Source organism: Elephas maximus, chromosome 3 (assembly GCF_024166365.1).
Source record: "Elephas maximus indicus isolate mEleMax1 chromosome 3, mEleMax1 primary haplotype, whole genome shotgun sequence".
NCBI classification, from domain to species: Eukaryota; Metazoa; Chordata; class Mammalia; order Proboscidea; family Elephantidae; genus Elephas; species Elephas maximus.
Window position 1 is genome coordinate 11,163,175 of NC_064821.1, and position 18,064 is coordinate 11,181,238.

An 18,064-nucleotide genomic window follows, 5' to 3' on the forward strand; every position below is an offset into this window, starting at 1 on the left:
GAGACATGATGTAAAGTGTGTATGTTTGTGGTGTGAGGTATGTATGATTGTGGTGTGATTTGAGAGATGCGTGTGCGTTTGTGTGTTGTGATATGAAGTGTTGGGGTGAAGTATGCGTGTTTGTGGTATGAGGTGTATCTGAGTTATGTGTGTGTTTGTGGTATGAATTGTGTGCGTTTGTGGTGTGACTTCAAGTGCATGTGGTATGATGTGGTATGTGTGTGTCATATGATGTCACACATATGTGTGGTGTGAAGTGTGTATGCCTATAGTGTGAGTTGTGTGTGTTTGTGGTGTGATATGAGGGGTGTGTTACAATGTGAGGTCGATTTGTGTGTTTGTGGTATGAGCTCTGTGTTACAATGTGATTTGAAGAACGTGTGTGTGGTATGATGTGAGGTAGGTGTGTGTTGTTATGATGTGAGGTGTAGGGAGGTGATGTGTGTGTGTGTGGTGTAACTTAAGGTGTGTGTGTGTGTTATGAGGTCTGTGTGTGTTTGAGGAGAGATGTAGGCTGCCGGTGACATGTACGCAGCATTGAAATGAACATTAAGAGGCCTGGATTTCCCAGAGGTCGTGCCCCAGATCAGCCTTCTTCTGGAGACTGCATCTAAAGAGACCTTGCTCTCTTAGTGAGCAGCTAGGACCTCCCTCTGGGGCAGATCTGCCTCCCTGCACAGCCCCAACCCTGAACACTCCTGACGCAGCTCTGCTCTTGACACACTGAAGGCTGCCCTTGAACACACCGAAGGACCCGCAGGATGTTGCACTGTCCCAGTGGGCCTCATCAAGGTCCTTGCCACCATGTTCATGGACTTCTTCCCTCACTCAGATTGGTTGATCCACCCAAGCTACAGCGTAACAATGCAGCCAGACAGTATTTTCTCAATTATTTCTGAAGCACTCAGGCTGATGTGCGACCTTCCCCATTCTGAAACCATGGGACAAAGAGGGTGTTAGTGTTGGCTTCACCAGCTCCACAAACACAGCTGCCAGTGGCTGGCCGGCCTGGTTCAGTTGGCGGCCAGCAGTGAGCAAGGGGCATGCCATGTCCCCACTCTCCTTCCTCCTGCACTGTTACACTCTTGCAGTGAAAACCCTCACCCCTGCAGGGTACGTGCCGTGCATGAGCCCTCTGGAGCCCAGGAGCCTGGGCACTGAGCAGACCAGGGAGTTATTTGCAGCCAGAGCCCTCTGGCACCCAAACAGTAGTCCACATTGCACATCTGAGTGTCTGGGCAACTGATCCTCTCCATGGACCTTGTACTGTGGAGTCCCACCCCACACACAGATGAGGAAACCGAGGTTATGGCACGTCACCCCAGAAGTGGTGGTCCAACTGCCTTGCTCTACACAGGTCCCTCTGTCCCTGGTCTGGGCCCTTCTCCCGCTGCCAGAAAATAGCTCCAGCTGATCCCAAAAATTACAGGGCTGGAGGCTGCTGTACACGTGGTTGGTCCCCACAAGACCTTCCAAAAAACCCACCAAACCCATGGCTGTCCAGTGGATTCTGACTCCTAGTAACCCTATAGGACAGAGTAGAACTGCCCCATAGTTTCCAAGGAGCACCTGGTGGATTCTAACTGCTGACCTTTTGGTTAGCAGCTGTAGCACTTAACCACCACGCCAGCCACCAGGGTTTCCCACAAGACCTACAGTCACCCATAATCCATGTCTGTACCTTACTTCTCAGCCCTAACACCTAAGAGGTGCAGGGGTCCCTCCCCATTCCTACATACCCCTTGTGATGTGTCCACCCTATTCCTCTGTAACCGGAATTCACTTGTATAGAATGTTGGGGGTGGGGGGGTAGTAATTGAACACTTGCCCCAGGCCACCGAAGAGTCCCTGAACCCTGCTATGGGGACACGCCCCACCCACCTTTGCCTGCCCTGAAGCCTCTGTTCAAAAAGATCCAGGACTTCATTGATCGTTAGATACTAAACATGCAAGGTGTAACATTTTCGGCCTACTCGGACCGAGCGCGGTGTGGAAGGCTGCTCCTTACTAAGGCTCGCACTGCCTTCGGGAGCTCCAAGATTGGGAGGTGGGACGTTCTGGGTGCAGGGGGAAATGAGAAGTGATGATATTAAAGGGTCAAAGTTCGAGCCTCAACTAAAACCAAAAACCCAGTTGCCAACGGGTAGATTCTAATTCATGGCTACCCCAAAGCGACCCTGTAACTGGCGGGGAAAACAGCAGTGCAAATACGATACAGGTGAACATCGGTGGTTAAACATATATACTCGGATGCGCGCGGGCTGGGGTGCGCCAGGGAAGGCACCTTGGCACTGTCCTCAGAAAGCCCCAAACGCCTAGCCCAGAGGTCGGGGCCTTTCCAAGAGGCCACCTGTTGGACGCCTGCTGGCTGGGGCTCGGGGGCCACCTGCTGGCCCCACTGCGCAGCGGCAGGTGGAACCCCGGCGCAGGTTCTCAGCTAGTAAAGGTCTCCAGCGACAACTCCTCTATGGGAATCCACCTCCGGCGGCTGGTGGCTTGTGGAAGGGACCTTCCTGGGGCCAGATTTGGTCCCTGCCTTCTGAGCTCTGGGCCAGGACACTGTTGTTCAGGGACTTCCCGCTGCCCCTCGGGTGCTGACTGTGCAGCCCTGTGTGCCCTTGCAGGAGCGGGTGTCGTCGAGGGGTGGCGGGTGGGGGGGAGTAGTCTGCGGAGTCTAGGCCTGGCCTGAGCAGGGGAGAAAAGGACCCCGGAGCCGGGTAGTTCCTGCGCTGTCCCAGCCCACCGCCAGCCCCAGCCCACTTCTCCTTGAGGGACGTGCCAGACTCCTGGCGCCACGGCCACTGGGATGGCTAGGACCCCCAGCGCCCCCCGCCCTGCAACCCGAGCTGTGATCTCATGGGCAAGGTGGATGGGCGCTGTGCCCAGCCCTAGGGACTACCTGCCAGCTCCGAGGGGCACCCCTCACTGCACCGTTGTGCCTGAGTCCCTGGCCGTACTGGCCCAGGCCCTCTCTGGCTGTTTACTTTGGACTCAGCGCTTTCCTGGGTAGCCTGGTCTTCTGGGGTAAGTAGTGAGAGAGGGTCAAGAGGCAATCCTTGGCTGCATCCCAACCTCTAGAGATGGGGCTGGAAGGCGGGGTGGGGTGAGGAACAGTGCCATTACTAGGGTTGGTGTCACCCATCGTGGTAAATCATGGTGTTACCCCCCTCCATGGGCCTCCTCACATAACATTCCATAAAAACTATAAAAATACCTCAAAAACAACAGGGCATGCTTGTAGGGCATGCAGATGAAACCACACCACTCCAAGCATCATTGTAATTGGGTAATAATGGCAGCTTTCCCTGGAATGCATACCAAAAACCAAACTTATTGCAGTGGAGTCGATTTTGACTCATAGCGACCCTACAGGGCAGAGTAGAACTGCCCCAAAGGGTTTCCAAAGCTGTAATCTTTCTCCCACAGAGCAGCTGGTGAGTTTGAACCACCAACCTTTCGGTTAGCAGCCAAGCACTTAACCACTGCACCACAGCAGGTTTAAAAAGTAAATTAGCGTAGAGTTTTAGCCTTGTAAGTGTATTGATAAATGTAAGCTGGGCTTACAAAAAACGTTTTTGTTATTACAACTGACTACAGGGATATTTTTATAAAGAATATTAAATTTCTGCTGAAACACTGCACAAAAATTTTATAGACAGTTGTTTTGGTGTCACTCCCTCTGACCGTATCTGGTCCGGTCCACACACCCCACATAACCTTAGTGATGCTACCGGCCAGAAGGGTCAGAAGGACTTGAGAGACTCCCCAGCTTACGGGCCCTGAGCCCCGGTAGCTCCGTGGTTAGGTGTTCAATTGCTAAGTGAAGGATAGACGGTTCAAACATATCAGTGGTTCAGACCCACCAGCCACTCTGGGAGAAATATGTGGCAGTCTGCTTCTTTAAAGATTTACAACTTGAAAACCCTGTGGGGCAGCTCTACTCTGTCCTATAGGGTCACTAATGGGTCCGAATAGACTTGACAGCCTCTAACAACAATTCTTAAGCCCCATGTCTCTCAAAAACAAAACAAAACACACTATTCATTCCAACTTACAGTGACACTATAGCAGTGACGTCACTACGGGGATGAGTGGGTGGGTGAGTGGGGTGCTGACCAGACCAGCTGACACTGTCAAAGGGGGTCACACCATAATGGCTGCCTCCAAAGTTTTTGTGCCGTATTTCAGCAGAAATTTATTGTTTTTAATAAAAATATCCCTTTAGTTAGTTGTAACAACAAAAACATTTTTCGTATGCCCAGCTTATGTACATCAATATACTTACAAGGATAAAATTCTATGCTAATTTGCTTTTTGGACCTTCTAACGTGCTCTGGTCAGAGCTGTCATTATTACCCAATTACAATGACGTTATCAATCACAAGTTTTCGCCTGCACTTGCTACAAGCACTCGCTGATGTTTTCATGGCTGCTGGTATTTTGACAGTCACTGATTTTGTCAGGGAAACCCTGGTGGTGTAGTGGTTAAGTGCTACCGCTGCTAACCAAAAGGTCGGCAGTTCGAATCCACCAGGTGCTCCCTGGAAACTCTATGGGGCAGTTCTATTCTGTCCTGTAATGACACTATGAGTAGGAATCGACTCAGCGGCAATGGGTTTGGGTTTTTTTGGTTTAGATTTTGTCAAGTTTTCTGGTGTTTTGGGTACAGTATTGTGATAAGTAGTATTTGTGAATCTACGTCAATAACTTTTTTGAGAAAGAAGCAGCAATTAAAAGAAAAGGAGAAAAATCAAAAGAGGTTTTCATTGAAGTGACTCAAAAGTTCACAGTTTTGAAAGCCAGAAAAGGCATATTCTGATCTGAGATGCCCACTAAGTGCTGAAATGCTTGTCTATTTGTTCCTGTTTATTTTTATGGTATAATTTTATTTATGAATATATTTCCATATGCATTTGTCTACAACTTCTACATTATTTGGGTTGTTATTGATTATGCAAGCCTAATGCATTAATGTGTCTCACCTAATGGCAAAGGTTAATGTTAAAAGGAACATAACTATGTTGTTCTTCAATGTTTTTACTTTGAATTGTATTCTTTTCTTACCGAATTTTCACTTTAACTGTATGAAAGTATGAAAGTATTTAGGCTGTGTGCGTAATATTGTAATTTAAGTGTGTAATTATAATTTTGCTGCCATTTATGTCACTATTATTGCCATTACAATTTACAAATAACATTAGTACAAAAATAAGGATTCTGTATGGTCTGGTACTGGAGGAGGCCCATGGTGCCAGGGGGTGTCTTAGTTATTTAGTGCTGTCACCTTGAGGTCTAAGGTGCGCCTGACTCAATCCATGTTGTTTACAATTGCTTATATGCATGTGAAAGCTGGACAACGACTAAGGAAGATCGAAGAAGAACTGAAGCCTTTGAATTGTGGTGTTGGCCAAGAATATTGACTATACCATGAACAAATCTGTCTTGGAAGAACTACAACCAGAATGCTCCTTAGAAGCAATGATGGCGAGACTGCGTCTCACATATATTTTGGACATGTTATCAGGAAGAATCAGTCCCTGGAGAAGGACTTCATGCTTGGTAAATACAGGGTCGGCAGAAAAGAGGAAGACCCTCAATGAGATGGATTGACACAGTGGCTGCAACAATGGACTCAAGCATAGCAACCATTGTGAGGATGGTGTAGGATCAGTGTTTCATTCTGTTGTGCATAGGGTCACTATGAGTCAGAACTGACTCGACAGCACCTAACAACAATAACAGTACATTTATAACATATAAATATTCTATAAAATGTAATAAAAATATATAAATATGTGGAGTTCCGGGTGATGCAAGTGGTCAAGCGCTCAGCTACTAACCAAAATGTCGGCAGTTTGAACCTACCCAGAAATTCCTTGGAAGACAGGCCAGCAATATGTTTCGGAAAGCTCACAGCCTTGAAAACCCTATAGAGCAGTTCTACTCTGACACTTACGCGGTCACCATGAGTCCGAATCCACTTGGCAGCGACTAACAACAACCACATATATAAATACAGGAATTCTTAAACACATGGTGCAAAAGGCTAAGTGCTTGAATACCGGCCAAAAGATTAGTGGTTCGAACCCACCCAGAGGTGCCTTGGAAGACAGGCCTGGGGATCTGCTTCTGAAAGGCCATAACCTTGAAAACTCTATGAAGCAGTTCTGCTCTGTACACGTAGGATCACTGTGAGTTGGAATCAACTCAACAACAACTTTTTTTAAAAATAGATATGTACCCACCCACTGCCGTCAAGTTAATTCTGACTCATAGCGAACTTATAGGACAGAGTAGAACTGCCCCATAGAGTTTCCAAGGAGCGCCTGACGGATTCTAACTGCCGACCTCTTGGTTAACAGCCGTAGCACTTAACCAGTACGCCACCAAGGTTTCCAATATATATATACGGATATGTAAATATAATCTGTAAATTGTATATAATAAATAAATTATACATAATTACATAATATATAATTGATACGGAAACCCTGGTAGCGTAGTGGTTAAGTGCTACAGCTGCTAGCCAAACAGGTCAGCGGTTCAAATCCACCAGACACCCCTTGGAAACCGTGTGGGGCAGTTCCACTCTGTCCTATAGGGTCATTATGAGTCGGAATCGACTCGACGGCACTGGGTTTTTGGGTTAACAAAAATAATTTGATGCCATAAATAAAAATAATGTTATGGAAGCTATTAAGATAACAGAGAAATTGGTGTCCCCAAATTGTGCACATGAAAAATGCTGAAGTTACAAATGTGTTTTCTATATTTTTACAACAATAAAAAAATAGCATAGAAAGCAATTGTGATATAGCATTGGAATAAAATGCCAGTTGTAGAGCAAATTATACAATGTCACATTTAAAGGAATTATAAATGCTTACAAGAGAGTGGCTTTAGGAGTGACTTTAAAATTTTTTCTTAGTTAAATGTAATTCTAAATTTTATACATTACTTTGGTAATAAGAAAATAATAATAGTAATAAAATATTTTTGTAGAAGAGGAAACATAATGGCAAACAGAAATGGCTTCTCTTGGCAGCTCCGTTCCTTCTCCGTATTCCTGTCTTGATGTAGCCATTCTATTTTGATCTTGATGTTTGAAACCCTTTAGGGCCTGCTTGTGTGCCCATGGGATAATCTTCTCTCAGTGCCTCACCCACAGTTACACAATGGCCATAAGACATTTAGGTGGCATTCAGTACACCTGAGTTTGAATCCCAAATCCACCGTTACTACCCGAGTGGCCCTAAGGTGGTGGCTGTACCACTGAGCCTTAGTTTTTTTATCTGCAAAAAGGGCTAAGAAAGACCATGTACTTCATACTTCACACATCCTAACTGTGCTGATTCAGTGAGATGACCTTCCACAGCACATGACCCCTGCCTGGCACATGGCAAGTGCTAAATAATGTTAACTGTGATGAGGACAGGGAGTGATAATGGCAGTGATGGTAGTGATGGTACTGTTAATGGGGTGATGGTGATGGTGGTAACGGTGAACAGAACAACAGTAGTGATGGTGGTGGTGGTAGAGATGATGGTGATTGTGGAGTGTTGGTAGTGATGATAGTAACGGTGGTGGTGATAATGGTGATGGTAGTGGTCATGGGGGAAGTGATGGTGGGGAAGGTGGTGATGGTGGTGGTGGTCATGGTGGACATAATAGTAATGGCAGTAGTGCTGGTGATGGTGCTATGGTGATGATGGTGGTCATGTTGAAGGTGGTGATAGTGGTGGTAATGGTGGATGTGGTGGTGGTGGTGGTGGTGAAGGTGGTGATGGTGGTGGTAGATGGTGGTGGTAGATGGTGGTGGTAGATGGCAGATGATAGATGGTGGAGATGGTGGAGCTGATGGTGATGGTGATGATGGTGGTGGTTACAATGGTGGTCATGGAGATCACCCATCCTTCTTCCACGATTTCAATTGTAACCATGACTTTGCATGTTGAGGACTGACTCCTTATTCACTGGTGATAAAAATTGAAAAGGGTCCTGCGAGTCCCCCACAGTAATAAAGTAGAGCTCTGAGAGGGAATCTTTGATTACTGACAACTCTGACTAAGGAATTGCATATTACACATTGAAAACTTAGATGTAAATAAAATTTTGCTGAAGAGACTTCCCTTATCCCTTCCTTTACCACTTCCTAAAAACATTTGTGGAACTTCTACTATGGGCCAAGCACCTTATTAAGTACTTTGTAAATATCATCTCATTGAAAGCTCACAACTATGCAATGATATAGAAGTTATAATTATCACCCCACTCTTCAGGCCAAGAAATGCAGGTTCAAAAAATTGTATCATTAGCTCAAGGTCCCACTGCTAATAAAATGCAAAGCTAAGACCCGAAAAAAATCTGCCTGATTCCAAAGCCCATGTCCACCACCACACAAGGTCATAAATTCCAATGCCTTCTGGGAACTAGACATGTAACATAAATAAGTGAGGCCTTTGATGAGAAACGAGGATCCCTGGTGGCACAATGGTTAAGCACTGGGCTGTTAACTGAAAGTTTGGTGGTTTGAACCCACCGGCCACACCACAGGAGAAAGACCTGGCGATCTGCTCCCATAAAGATTACAGCCTAGGAAACCCTATGGGGCAGTTCTACTCTGTCACATGGGGTAGCTATGAATTGAAAATAGATTTGACGGCACTCAGCAACAAAAACACAGCAAATGATGAGGAGCAATGAGAACAGTGAAGATCTGGAGGTCATAGGCTCTATCTCTCTAAAGACATTCAAATCCACTTCTTCCTTAAATACACAACCAGTGGGCCACCAGTCCACAACTTCTGCAGTAGACGATACTGCCTGATTGAAAATCAAATTCTTTAAATGGGATTCCCGTGTCTCTTAGAGGAAATATACTTGGTTACTTCTTGGTTGCCTTCCTTTCTCTCAACATTTGTCTTCCTTATTTTATTTTTTTTAATTCATGGTGCTCGTCCCCTCAAAAAACCTACCCTAAAATATACCGTACAAATTTCCATTATTAAGAAACCCTGTCCAGATGGGAAAAATTGCTTTTTGAAGCCTCACTGGAAACCAGTTTTACTAAAGAGAATATTTTGTATCAAAGAAGGGATAACATTTTTTGAAACAGCAGAAGCTTCTAGCAATGCTTATTTGAAGAGACTTGGGCCAAGATCTGCAATAAGAAATATTATATTTATGATACAGTATTGATGTATGTATACTTAGACAACCACCACTCTTTTGTCAATTTGTCATACTGTGGTATGACAGTTGCTGTGATACTGAGAGCTATGCCACAGGTATTTCAAATACCAGCAGGGTTACCCAAGATGGACGGTTTTCAGTGGAGCTTCCAGACAAAGACACACAAGGAAGGAGGACCTGATGGTCTAATTCTGAAAAAAATTGGCCAGTAAAAACCTTATGAATAGCTGCAGAACACTGTTTGATATAGTGCTGGAAGATGGATCCCTCAGGTTGGGAGGTGCTCAAAATACAACTGGGAAAGACCAGACAAGTTGTGGGATGATATCAAGGACATCATACGTGAAGAAAGCAAAAGAAAAGACCAAAATAGATGTCAGAAGAGACTCTGAATCTTGCTCTTGAATGTTGACTAGCTAAAGCAAAAGGAAGAAATGAGAAGTAAAAGAGCTGAACAGAAGATTTCAAAAGGCAACTCAAGAAGACAAAGTAAAGTATTATAACAAAATATGCAAAGATCTAGAGTTAAAATACCAAAAGGGAGGAACACACTTGGCATTTCTCAAGCTGAAATAACTGAAAAAAAAAAAAAATTCAAGCCTCAAATTGCAATACTGAGGGATTCTATGGGCAAAATATTGAACAACTCAGGAACCATTAAAAGAAGATGTAGGGAATATACAGAGTCACTATATCATAAAGAATTGGTCGACGTTCAGTAGGTAGCATATGATCAAGAACCAGTGGTACTGAAGAAAGAAGTCCGAGCTACACTAAAGGCACCGGTGAAAAACAAGGCTTCAGGAACTGATGGAATACCAGTTGATGTGTTTCAACAAATGAATGCAGTGCTGGAAGTGTTCACTCGTCTATGTCAAGAAATTTGGAAGACAGCTTCCTGGCCACCCAACTGTAAGAAATCCATATTTGTGACCATTCCAAAGAAGGGTGATCTAACAGAATGAGGAAATTATCCAACAATATCATTAATATCATACTTAAGTAAAATTTTGCTGAAAATAATTCAAAAACTGTTCCAGCAGTACATCATCAGGGAGCTGCCAGAAATTGAAGCTGGATTCAGAAGAGGACATGGAATGTGGAATATCATTGCTGATGTCAAACGAATCTTGGCTGAAAGCAGAGAAAACCAGAAAGATGTTTACCTGTGTTTTATTGACTATGCAAAGGCATTTGAATGTGTGAAGCACAACATTTTTTGGATAACTATGTGAAGAATGAGAATTCCAAAGCACTTAATTATGCCCATGAGGAACCAGTGCATAGACCAAGAGGCAGTTGTTCAAATACAACAAGGGGATACTGTGGGGTGGTTTAAAATCAGGAAAGGTGTGCATTGGCGTTGTCTCCTTTCACCACACTTATTCAATCTGTATGCTGAGCAAATAATTTGAGAAGCTGGACTATATGAAGAAGAACATGGCTTCAGGATTGGAGGAAGACACACAATAAACCTGTGATATGCAGATGACACAATCTTGCTTGCTGAAAGCTAAGAGGACTTGAAGCATTTACTGATGAAGATCAAAGACTATAGGCTTCAGTATGGATTACACCTCAACATAAAAAAGACAAGAATCCTCACAACTGGACCAATAAGCAACATTATGATAAATGGTGAAAATGTTGACTTTGTCAAGGATTGTATTTTACTTGGATCCCCAATCAACATCCATGGAGGCAGCAGTCAAGAAATCAGATGACATATTGCATTGGGCAAATCTGGTGAAAAGGACCTCTGTACAGTGTTAAAAAGCAAAGATGTCACTTTGAAGACTAAGGCGTGCCTGACACAAGCCATGGTATTTTCGATCATCTCCTATGCATGTGAAAGCTGGACAATGAATACAGAAGACCAGAGAAGAATTGATGCCTTCGAATTATGGTGTTGGTGAAGAATATTGAATATGCTATGGACTGCCAGAAAAATGAACAAATCCGTCTTCGAAGAAGTACAACTGTAATGCTCATGAAAAGTGAGGACAGCGAGATGTCATCTCATGTATTTTGGACATGTTATCAGGAGTGACTTGTCCGTGGAGAAGGATGTCATGCTTGGTAAAGTAGAGGGTCAGCAAAAGAGAGAAAGACCCTCAACAAGATGGGTTGACACAGTGGTTCAAAGTCGGGCTCAACCATAGCAACAACTGTGAGGATGGCGCAGGACACGGCAGTTTTGTTCTGTTGTACATAGAGTCACTATGAGTCAGAACTTACTGGACAGCACCTAACAACAACAACCTACTTACATATGTGTATAGAAATATATACGCATATATGCATACATATTATGTATACACATATTTTATTTGTATGTGTACGTACGCATAATATATGTATGTCGGTTTTTGTGCCATCAAGTTGATTCCAACTCATACCGACCCTGTATGATAGAGCAAAACTGCTCCATAGGGTTTCCTAGACTGTAATCGTTACAGAAACAGATCACCAGGTGTTTTCTCCCATGGAGCTGCTGGTGGGTTCAAACCCGCAACCTTTTGGTTAGCAGCCAAGCACTTAACTACTGAATCCCTAGGGCTCCATAATATGTGTGTGTTTGTGTGTCTATGTGTGTCAGAGTAGAACTTCACTCCATAGGGTTTTCAGCGGTTGCGATCTTACAGAAATAGATCGCCAAGCCTTTCTTTCACAGGGCTGCTTTGTGGATTTGAACTATCAACCTTTCAGTATACACACACACACACACACACACACACACACATATATATATATACCCATTGCTGTCAAGTCAATTCGGAGTCATAGCAACCCTATAGGACAGAGTAGAACTGCCCCATAGAGTTTCCAAGGAGCACCTGGTGGATTCGAACTGCTGACCTTTTGGTTATATATATATATATATATATATATGCATTCTTTAGTGGCACAAACGGTTTGTACTTCACTACTAACTGAAACGTTGATGGTTCTAATCTACCCGGAAGCTCTGCAGAAGAAAGGCCTGGTGATCAACTTCTGTAAGATCACAGCCATCGAAAACCATATGGAGTGATGTTCTACTCTGATGCACATGGGGATGCCGTGAGTCAAAATCGACTCTACAACAAGGGATTTAGAGAGAGAGAGAGAGAGACAAAAAGAGACAAACAGTACTCACTGCATGCAGTATATGATATTTTATAATTAAAATTCTTTTCTTTTCTTTTAAAATGCTGGTTGTTACCCACTAAGTTGGTTTCCTGACACCCTAGGGAGACACAACCAGCTGGTGACAAAACACTGGCCTGTACATCTCTTAATTTTGGCCATGAAGATAACGTACTATCCTTCACTGTGAACTTGGCATTTAACATGCTCATGTGTTTATTTTAGGGGGGGAGGTGTGTAGCATGTGAAAAGGCACGTTAATTCACTACCTAACATGGGTCAACACCCTGATTGTTTTAGATCTTGTTTTCCACATTTTGAATAACAAATTGGTTACACTCTGAGTTTGTTCAGCTCTTCTGAGAGCTTTAATCAATTTACTTCACCTTAAACCCACTAATTCGCAAATCCTCATACTCCATGAGTGTGCTAAGGTATCTCAGTATTTTCCACTCTACCACCAAACAACACATGCATTCCTTGCCCAAGCAGAAGTGGACAAATGAAAGGGAGATAGATGCCCAGACAGCAGCTTTCAAGAAATAAAATAGAAGGACATGTAACAAGGTCTCCTGGAAAATTCTAGAAGCAGAACGTTTTCTAGACCCAACATCTCAGTAAAACATTTTTTATTTTCTGTCAGAAGACAATAAACCAGGTCCTACTTACCAACCAATATGAAAAGCCCTGCCTTCTCACCCAGTCTGGTGGCTTCTCAGAAGTAACAAAAAAAAAAAAAAAATGTATGTCTCTTTTTTGTCACACTCCAGTTTCTCAAGGAGACTTGTGGGTGGGTGAGATGGCTTAGGGGTGTTGGTTGGGGAGTTGGCATAATCCCCGGTCCATTGTTTCTCTTTTCATGAGTCATTTACATAGTACATGGAGGTGGGGCTTCCTAACATGCTGTAGGAAATGAATTTGCAAACAGATGTGGTGTCCAATGGGGAAAATCCCCTAATAGAGAATGCTGCCAACTCCCAGCCAGGCTAAGAAAATTGATCCAAATTTGAAGGGGCTCCTTTAGTTGGTGGACTTTTTAGTACAGGAGTTAGTATGGGAAGGAGTCAGCAGATACTTATATTACCCAGTACCCACTTCTCAGTTTACCTCTCTGGGAAGTGACTTACCCATAGTCTTTATCTTCGGGATAGGACAAGACAACATAATTACACTGATCTGCTTGGCTAGCTCACTAACAACGTGTGATATGCAGATGCTACAACCTTATTTGCTGAAAGTGAAGAGGACTTGAGGCACTTACTAATGAAAATGAAAGACTACAGCATTCATTATGGATTATACCTCAACATGAAAAAAAAAAAAAATCCTCACAACTGGACCAACAAGAAACATCACGATAAACGGAAAGTATTGAAGTTGTCAAGGATTATATTTTACTTGGATCCACAATCAACATCCATGAAAGCAGCAGTCAAGAAATCAAACAAAGTGTTGTACTGGGCAAATCTGCTTCAAAAGACTTCTTTACAGTATTAAAAACCAAAGATGTCGTTTTGAGGACTAAGGTGTGCCTGACCCAAGCCATGGTATTTTCAATCAAGTCATATGCATATGAAAGTTGGAAAATGAGTAAGGAAGACTGAAGAAGAATTGATGCCTTTGAATTATGGTGTTGGGGAAGAATAGTGAATACACCATGGTCTGCCAGAAAAGTGAATCTGTCTTGGAAGGTGTACAGCCATAAAGCTCCTTAGAAGCGAGGGTGATGATACTTCATCTCACATACCTTGGACATGTTATCAGGAGGGACTGTCCCTGGGGAAGGACCTGGTAAAGCAGAGGATCAACGAAATAGAGGAAGACCATGGTTGAGATGGATTGGCACGGTGGCTGCAACGATGGTCTCAAACATAGCAATTTTAAGGATGGCACAGGACTGAACATGTTTCCTTCTGTTGTATGTAGGGTCACTTTGAGTTAGAACTGACTTGACTGCACCAAACAACAGCAACAACACTTGTCTGGTAAGGAGCCCTGCTAGTGCAACCATTGAAGACATTCAGCTGAAAGGTTGGCATTTTCAACACACCCAGAGGCTCCATGAAAGAAAAACCTGGTGATCTTCTTCTGTAAAGATCCTTGTTGTTAGGTGTCATACTGAAGTGCCTTGCATGTTACTGTGATGCTGGAAGCTATGCCATGGTATTTCAAATATCACCAGGTTCTTCCACGGTGGACAGGTTTCAGTGGAGCTTCCAGACTAAGACTAGGAAGAAGGACCTTATGAAAAAACTGACCAGTGAAAACCTTAGGAATAGCAGCTGAACACTGTCTGATGTAGTTCCAGAAGATGAGTCCCTCAAGTTGGAAGGCATTCAAAATATGACTGGGGAAGATCTGCCTCCTCAAAGTAGAGTAGGCCTTAATGAAATGGATGGATTAAATCTTTTGGGATCTTCATTAGCTGACGTGGCACAACTCAAAATGAGAAGAAACAGCTGCAAACATCTATTAATAATAGGAATATGGAATTATTCAGAATAAAAATTATGAAATTGGAAGTTGTCAAGAATTAAATGAAACACATAAAGATCCTAGGATTAATGTGCTGAAATGGACTGGTATCGGCCATTTCGAATCAGAAAATCATATGATCTACTATGCCAGGAAAGACAAATTGAAGAGGAATGGCATTGCATTCATCATCAAAAACATTTCAAGATCAATCCTTAAGTACAACGCTGTCAGTGATAGGTATGATAATATTCACATACCTACAATGAAGACCAGTTAATAAGACGGTTATTCAAATTTACGTACCAAACAATAAGGCCAAAGATGAAGAAATTGAAGATTTTTACCAACTTCTGAAGTCTGAAATTGATCAAATATGCAATCAGGATGCATTGATAATCAATGGTGATTGGAATGCTGAAGTTGGAAACAAAGAAAAAAGACAGGTAGTTGAAAAATATGGCCTTGGTGACAGAAAGGATGCCGGAGATCGCAAGACAGAATTTTGCGAGACCAACTACTTCTTCACTGCAAATACCTTTTTTCAACAACATAAACAGCGAGTATACACCAGGACCTTACCAGATGGAACACACGGGAATCAAATCAACTACCTCTGTGGAAAGAGACGATGGAGAAGCTCAATATCATCAGTCAGAACAAGGCCAGGGGCTGACAGTGGAACAGACCATCAATTGCTCACATATAAGTTCAGTTGAAGCTGAGAAAATTAGAGCAAAGCCACGAGAGTCAAAATACTACCTTGAGTATTTCTCACCTAAATTTAGAGACCATCTCATGTATAGATTTAAGTTATTGAACACTAATGACTGAAAACCAGACAAGTTGTAGAATAATATCAAGGACATCATATATGAAGAAAGCTAAAAGTCATTTAAAAGGCAGGAAATAAAGAAAAGACCAAAATGGATGTCAGAAGAGACTCTGAAATTTGCTCTTGAATGTAGAGTAACTTAAGAGAAAGAAGAAATGCTGATGCAAAAGGGCCAAACAGAAGATTTCAAAGAGCAGCTCGAGAAGACAAAGAAAAGTATTACAATGATGTGTGCAAAGACCTGGAGTTAGAAAATCAAAAGGGAAGAACACACTCAGCATCTCTCAAGCTTAAAGAACTGAAGAAAAAATTCAAGTTTGGGGTTGCAATAGTGAAGGATTCTATGGGCAAAATACTGAATGACACAGGAAGGATCAAAAGACGATGAAAGGAATACACAGAGTCACTGTACCAAAAAGATTTGGTTGATATTCCGTCATTTCAGGAGGTAGCATGTGATCCAGAACCAATGATACTGAAGGAAGAAGTTCAAGCTACACTGAGGCATTGGTGAAAAACAAGCCTCCAGGAACTGACAGAATAACAATTTAGATGTTTCCACAAATGAATGAAGCGCCGGAAGTGCTTGCTTGTCTATCCCAGGAAATTTGGAAGACAGCTACCTCGCCAACCAACTGGAAAAGGTCCATATTTATGCCTATTCCAAAGAAAGGTTGTCCAACCAAATGTGGAAATTATTGAATTATTAATATAACATGCAAGTAAAATTTTGCTGAAGATCATTCAAAAGCAGTTCTAGCAGGACATTGACAGGGAAATGGCAGAAATTCAAGCTAGATTTAGAAGAGGACATGGAACAAGGGATATCATTGTTGATGTCAGATGGATCCTGGCTGAAAGCAGAGAATATCAGAAAGACGTTTACCTGAGGTTTAAGGACTATGCAAAGGCTTTTGACTGTGCGGATCATAATAAATTATCTATAACATTGTGAAAAATGGGAATTCCAGAACACTTAATTGTGCTCATGAGGAATCTTTACATAGATCAAGAGGCAGCCATTCCAACAGAACAAGAAGATTCTTTATTGTTTAAAATCAGGACAGCTGTGTGTCAAGATTGTATCACCCTTTCATCATCCTTATTCAATCTGTATTCTGAGCAAATAATCTGAGAAACTGGACTATATGAAGAAGAAAGTAGCATCAGGATTGGAGGAAGACTCATTAACATTGTTCAATATGCAGATGACACCATCTTGCTTGCTGAAAGTGAAAAGGTCTTGAAGCACTTACTGATAAAGATCAAAGATCACAGCCTTCAGTAAGGATTACACCTCAACATAAAGGAAATAACTGGACCAATAAGCAACACCATGATAAACAGAGAATAACTGAAGTTGTAAAGGAGTTCATTTTACTTGGGTCTACAGTCAATGCCCATGGAAGCAGCAGCCAAGAAATCTAACGACATTTTTGCATTGGGCAAATCTACTGCAAAAGACCTCTTTAAAGTGTTGAAAAGCAAAGATGTCACTTTATGGGCTAAGGTGCGCTGACCCAAACCATGGTATTTTCAGTAGCTTCCTATGCATGTGAAAGCTGGTCGATGAATAAGGAAGACCAAAGAAGAATTGATGCTTTTGAATTATGATGTTGATGAAGAATATTGAATAACCTGTGGGCATCCAGGAGAATGAAATCCATCCTGGAAGAAGTACAGCCAGGGTACTCCTTTGAAGCCAGGATGGCAAGACTTCGTCTCAATTACTTTGTACACGTTATCATTAGGGAACAGTCCCTGAAGAATGACATCCTACTTGGTAAGGTAGAAGGTCAGACAAAAAGAGGAAGACCCTCGACGAGACAGATTGAAAGGATGGCTGCAACAATGTGCTCGAACATAGCAATGATTATGAGGATGGCACAGGACTGGGCAGTTTTTCGTTCTGTTGTACATAGTGTCAGTATTAGTCCGAACAGACTTGACGGCATCTAAAAACAACAGCTATTTTACCAACCATGATGTACTTCTTCAGAGACTGGTCCCTCCTGATAAAACGGCCAAAGTACATGAGATGAAGCCACACCATCCTTGTTTTTAAGGAGCATTCTAGATGTACTTCTTTCAAGCCAGGTGTGTAAAATTATAACATAGGAAACCCTATGGGGCAGTTCTACTTTGTCACATGGCATGGCTATGTGTCAAAAACAACTTGACGGCACCCAACAATATTCCAACATACCAAATATATTTAGCGAGGACACAACTCAATCTATAATGCTCCTCATGGGTACAATTTACTGTCTTTTCATGGTTCTTAACTGCAGCCTCTCCAGGCTCAGTAAAGAGCCTCAATACACAAATAATAACCCAAAGGTGAGTATTTTGCAATGCATGGAACAAAAGGGGGAAATGCAAAACAAATGAGAATTTTCTTCCCAAGACCTTGAAGATGGCCTTTGCACCTCA

General features: G+C 42.7%; 1 protein-coding gene across 3 annotated transcripts in view; it reads right to left on the bottom strand.

Moving 5' to 3' along the window:
* LOC126072026 (uncharacterized) overlaps positions 1–13,033 on the bottom strand; it is a 97,612-nt gene extending 84,579 nt beyond the window's left edge. For all 3 annotated transcript variants that reach the window (XR_007516447.1, XR_007516446.1, XM_049876617.1), the window contains exon 1: positions 12,991–13,033. The gene's annotated coding sequence lies outside the window, so the exon portion shown is untranslated. The remainder of the gene's footprint in view (positions 1–12,990) is intronic.
* Between the last annotated feature and the right edge of the window lie 5,031 nt (positions 13,034–18,064).